The following is a 6,180-nucleotide window of genomic DNA, read 5'->3' on the forward strand; positions in this document are numbered from 1 at the left end:
GCAGCAGCAAATTCTGTCATCGTTGCTGTCGCAGGCATGTGGCCTGGCCTTAAAGTTTCGTATTTTCATAAAGCGACCTTCGGTTGGCGCAGGCAGTTTTCTGGCCTTTGCTAGCTCTGTGCTTATCAGCTGCAATGTGTCTGCACTCGCACCGTTCGTGAGCGTCACTGTAGTGCACAGATAAAAATAGACAGGACGAGCCGCGCGCAAATGGAAGGAAAAACAATACGCCGCGCGGCAGCGGGCAAAGGGGGGAGGGCGCAAGCCGAGGTGGCCAGCATAAAATTAAATAACGAAAGAAATCCAACAAGCAAGGGGGTGGCAGCAAACGAGTGTAGGGGGTGCATTTATGAAGTGGGAGAAAAAAATCCAGATAGTGATGACTGAAGTTGGAGGTGCATTTATTATGCGAGTGCGTTCGTTACGCAAGTATATACGGTAAATACTTTCTGCTAGCGACAGTAGTGAGTGCCTATACGCGCTGGTGGTACTGCAATGAAATGTTCACTTCGCACTGATCGTTGAAATAGCTGGAAAATGGTAAATATTGCCCTCTGTGCAAGTCAGATCACCATGGATGTGCTAAGTGGACGAAGAATGAGGAATTGTGGTTTACTTGAACAATGTACTTGTCCCAGAGCTGCAACTTTCTTTTCACCAAAATTGGTCCATTTCGTCGACATGCACGAAACTTGCAAAATTTAACAAAACATTTTAGAGCATGAAATACTAAAGAAACAGTGTCAAAGCCGTAGTAAATGCCACAGACGACACGTGCTACATTTGGGTTTTGTGTAGGCGAACTCGCTCATGAGTCGACTCACTCGGACTTTCTCAGATTCCGATTAGCCGAGAGTCTGAGTAGGAGTGAGTCCTGTAGCAGAAAATATTGGTGAGTCTGAGTCCAAGTGAATCTAAAGCACGAAATATATTTCTTGAATGAGTCTGAGTGAGTTGCACTTTCTTTTGTCTGCCGACTGTTTTATCTAGTCCTCTTTAGCATTACTGTCAGCCTTATCTGGATTGACGTTTACACTCACGTCTACTCACTCTTATTTCAAAGCAGTGTCATTCATACACTATTTCAATATTTATTAATTAGAGGCATGGATTGCATAGCTTCATCGTCAATGCTGCTTAACACCAATATCTCACGTAATAAGTGTCCTACTTGTTGCCTTTACTCCACCCTGCCTACTCTTCCAGGGAATTCCTCTATGATTATGTGTCTTATGCTGTCACCTCTTTCAAGAAAAATGACCTTACTCGTTTGGAAGCACTCGGAACTCCTTTCCGAAGATACCATGTCAAACTGCACCAAGTAGGACACCGATCACATGAGATATTGGTGTTAAGCAGTATTGACACCTCGGTCGATGAAGCTTATTCTAGGCTACTGAACTCGCGAGTCGACTCACTCAGACTCAGATCGAACTGCGTGTCTAGATCTGACTTAGTCCAGGTAAGTATCATTTGGTGAGTTTTAAGTTCGAGTGAGTCCGGCTGAACAAAATGTTCTTGAGTGCGACTCCGGCTCAGGAAAATATTTGCGAGTCTGCGTCCGAGTGAGTCCAAAGCTCAAAATATATTTCATGAGTGAGTCTGAGTGAGCTCCACAAGTTTTGCCGACCTATGGGCGTGATGTTACTCGAATTCAGCAAAAAGCTCGTCAATTTGCCCCAGGTCGAATGAACATCTGGCTTCTCCCATCATGGACACCGTGCTGTACCTTGAGAGAGAGAGTGAAACTTTATTTAAGGGAAAAGGAAACCTTGGAGATTCTACGGTTGGGACCCCAAGTCCAGGTTCCCACTGGTCTTAGCCGTTTTCCGGACTTGATCCAGGAGTGCAAGTTGCACTCCTGGGTCGGAGCTGGTGAGTTGTGCCTCCCATGATTGGTATTGAAGGTTTGCCAAGAAAATTGGCTCAACAAGTTCGGGACACACCACCGCTAAGAAGTGGGTCCTACCAGCAAAGTGGGAGTGATTACTTTGGGACGATGAAGCGAGAATGGCGTCAAGCTCTCATTCTTTTCTTGCTGCCGAACTTCGTCGTAATCATCGACAAACATTGTCGTACCTATCGAAACTGCTAGCACCTGCGTTTAATATCGAGCTAATTGAGTGCCTGAGTAACTGGTGATTTTGTTAATAGATAAATGCTGGTGTAGGCTATCACCTTCTCTCATGCCATGCTGCAGGAATGACTGGCAGAAAAATAGCAAACATATCTGAGATAGGCTGTTGCCGTGAGAGCTCGTAGCAGTGATGCATAATTCTCGATCCATCTATTGATAGTTGAGCGGCTATTAATTTACTGATGGTAGAAAAATTATCGAGAGCGCTGTTGATAGCACTACATTTGATGGTACAGCATCGATGGTATAGTTCTGCATCACTAACTTTTAGGCCTTAAAAGGACCCTAAAACGATTTTTGGAAGTTTTATCAGTGTTTAGGCTAGAGTATCATTAAACCATTCGCACCACAAATTTACCGACACACCGTGTACCAAGGGTGCTACAGGTAAACATATCATACCCTCCTTTTCAACTCTGCGAGGTCTTCAACTCGTGAGGCAAGCTGGCATCGCTGGTGATTGCAGAGCTCTCATGAGTGTTCTCAAAGGTTTGAGCTTTCACCATTGTAGACCTTCGACATCGCACGGAGGCAGGTTGCACGCGGTCTCGAAGGCCATCAAACAGTGCACCTGGCAGCACGCACACCGTCTGGCATTAGAGGTTATGATCGCAGAGTGGTTGATATCTGCTTCGAGAGGTGCCTCCACCCACCAGCTCATCTCTCTTCCACGCGTTCTACAGCCCATGAAAGCCAATCAGATTGGCAGCCACAGTGACGTCAAGTGGCCAGAGCGTGTCGCTCCATTCATGGGCAGTTGAAAACGTGTTTGGTCGAGTCGCAGTGATCTGCACCGATCATCAGCGATTTTCAGCTTTAAAGTGTTGTAAGAAATTATAGAGTTCAGGCAGAGAGCTCGAATCAGTCTCTAAATGACCCTTATTACTTGTTCTACCATCCCAATGTGCTTCTACAAAATTGCATAAACCGTTTTAGAGTCCCTTTAAGGTATTTGGTGACTTAAGGTTGGGTTGTCCTTGCTGGTAATGCAGACTCTCAGAAACGAGATTGTTCGTCAATTCGTTACCACTACTCACTATTAAGAACGATGTCAAGGAAATGGCAGAAGCTTTTTTTCTCTTTAAAGATTTCAAATCCAGAAACCATAACTGGGCTAAATTTCATGGGAACCAAATGTCATTCACTTCAAAAATATTCGTAATTATAATGTGGAAATTTCTGACCATAACGTACCCTCAAAAAAGCGGTGTCTGAAAAAGAAGAGCCAAGTCCTGTCGTCGTTCGACTCAAACTGAGCTATAGATCCATTAAGCCAACGCTGAATCAACACTTGGCAAAAATAACCAACATGGCTACGTTAAACGTGTTTCATTTGTGACCTAGTTTCTTTGCTATTGTGCTTTCGCTCCACCACTGCTTTTTCTTTGGCTAGCTGGTGCTCACTGAAGGAAATAGGCGAATTCCCTGACTACTTTTTGCCTTTTAGTGTTTCATGACATTTTTGCTGTACGGTACCATGTTCTTTCACTTCAAGACTATACTTGAAGCAAAAGACATCAGAAAATTTTCATAAAGATTTCGGGCACTGATCTATCATTAGAAGAAAGGAAGTGATCCCTAATGGCACAGCATAAAACCAGCTAAGAAGCAGAGACAAAAAAGAGCTGAATCATTTGTAGAGGCTTTCAATAGTTGCCAAGAGCAAGCAAATCTCTGCAAACTACCCAGAAGGGTGTATCTGTTGCTCGGAAGGACCACCCACTCTGCTAGATGCCGCATATATCTGTGACATCGTGACGACGTCGCAACAATTCCATTCGTGGACTACACGCCGCTCACTCGGAGATTGACACATATGGGTTTATGCACCAGTTCTTTTGCCTGCCACACATTTGCCTTCACGAAGCAGCTCATTACGATGAAGTAACGACAGTGAAGTATGAATGAGAACTGGAAGGATGATGGCAAAGAAAGTGCACCCGATAAAGAAAGTGTTGTTCTAAATCCTGCTCTTAGTGCAGCTCTGTTACTACGGAACCTGAGGAAATGCGCAACATGCGTACACTGAGCGAATCTTGCTCAGAGTTTCCGCTGTTTTGTTTACCAAAGTGCCACCGATTTTCACAGTTTCAGGTGAGCATGCCGTACAGTTTCGCTGACACGAGTTGAGTCTTAACAGTATAAATTAAGTCACTTGATTATGCAAGCAGCATTTGCATGCATGCACCCACGCTACAATTTTTTTGGTACTGTTTATTTAAGGGGGAGGGAAGTAAGGAGATTGTCGCGAATACGTGATAGCTAGTAGCGTTCCATAGCAATGATCGCGTCGCTTGCAGAATCGCAGCAGTAAGGTTTTAGCCATGTATGGAACCTTTTTCGTGCGCACGGCCGCGTAAGGCCCATGTTGCGTGGTTAAGCTCACAAATAAGTGCTCGACACACACCCTAAACAAGCCTATAAGCCGGGACGAAATAATCGAACAAGCTCTGCTAATAATGTAATCATACTAATTAAACTTTGAAATTGCTAAAAGTGCTTTAGAATTAAACGTGCATCTGGTGCCCGAGCTGCCCATATGAGGGCACCAACACCTCGCCAAGCGTGAAGTCCAGTCAAACGCGCGTTTATTTTCCCACCAGCACTTCATCTGAAAGGGGGAAAAACCTGATTCAACCATTCCAGTGACTATAGGCGGCGCAACGGTATGTCGAAATAGCGGACGAGACGGTGTCGCGAGCGTGCACATCAGCGTCGCCGAGCGTGAAGACGCGTTCAATGGTTCAATTCAACTAATGAGAGATCGAACTGCATCGCAGATTATCACCACAGAACACCTATACACTACCGCTGTTATCACCGTGTGACAGCTTAAATGACCGAATAGAAACTTGCTGTTGATGGCACACATCTCAACTGCCCTAACAGGCAGAAAGTCCACAAACACAGCAAAAGTATATGCATGTCGTACACAGAGTTTGCGAATCTTCCTAACAATATTCATTGCCAATCAGTGCTAATCGGTTATGAGAGACAGAATTGAGACACCGAATAAACACAAAGACCCGCAGTCCTCTTTTAGTTAACGCGAACGCTGCGAATTTTTATTGTTCTCATTGGCAAAGGAAGAAATAAGACTGAAGGCGAAGTTTTTTTATGCCTTCAATATGAAACAACACAGGAAAAAAGTCATGTACGTGTGAGTGAACCGTGAGTTTTCCCCAAAGATGCGAGAGTCACAGTCACAGGTTTCATTCATTTTTTCTTACAGATAAAGAATTCGCGTTTCTAAATAGCGGGCGCAAGGGGCGTCAATGTTTATGTGCTGTTTCCAACACCTTGACACACTTCTTGGATTTTTAGCATTATGTAAATTATGCATTCGCTGTTGGTCAATGTGTGTGGAAATAAAGATTTAGTTTGAAGCCGAACACTATATGGTACTGTACGTTGTTCTCCTGCGCTGTCTTCGTATGTTTCGCTATTGTTTTTTTCACCACACGAGAAGTTGTACGTCTGGGCCACAGGCAATCTCTCTTCGCATGCTTCAGACGGGAACATACGTACCCTAGCCTCGTAACATATATATAGCCGTTACTCCGGCATTTCATAACTTCGTCTGGAATCAACAAACTCAGTTATTTTAACCACATGCTCTGGAGGTACCCCTCTTTACAAGGAAAAAAAAATCAAGAATTTTTTGAAAACGCTTTTTATTTAATGCTCGCAAGACCGGTTCTCATACAACAGCTCAAGGCTATCCACAAGGCCCACGATGCGGCTAGGCCTCGCCGTCCTGGAGCGGCCAGCGATCCTACCCCTATAACGGGGGTGGAATCCTTCAGGACCCCAATAAAGTTTTTCATCCATCCATCCCGAATAATATGAACCGATTCGCTCACAGACACGGGGAAAGGAAATGGTAGCGGGTGCAAGGGATCGCGGTGCGCACCTTCTAGTTTATGGACGTTTATTCCCTGCTATTGCGAGGTGGTATTGCGGGGTGGCACCCTAACGTTACTAGAAATATTTCTGCTATGCCGCCAGGTGACCGAGGCCTCGAATGGCAAAAAAACACGTCA

Source organism: Rhipicephalus microplus, chromosome 7, assembly GCF_043290135.1.
Source record: "Rhipicephalus microplus isolate Deutch F79 chromosome 7, USDA_Rmic, whole genome shotgun sequence".
NCBI classification, from domain to species: Eukaryota; Metazoa; Arthropoda; class Arachnida; order Ixodida; family Ixodidae; genus Rhipicephalus; species Rhipicephalus microplus.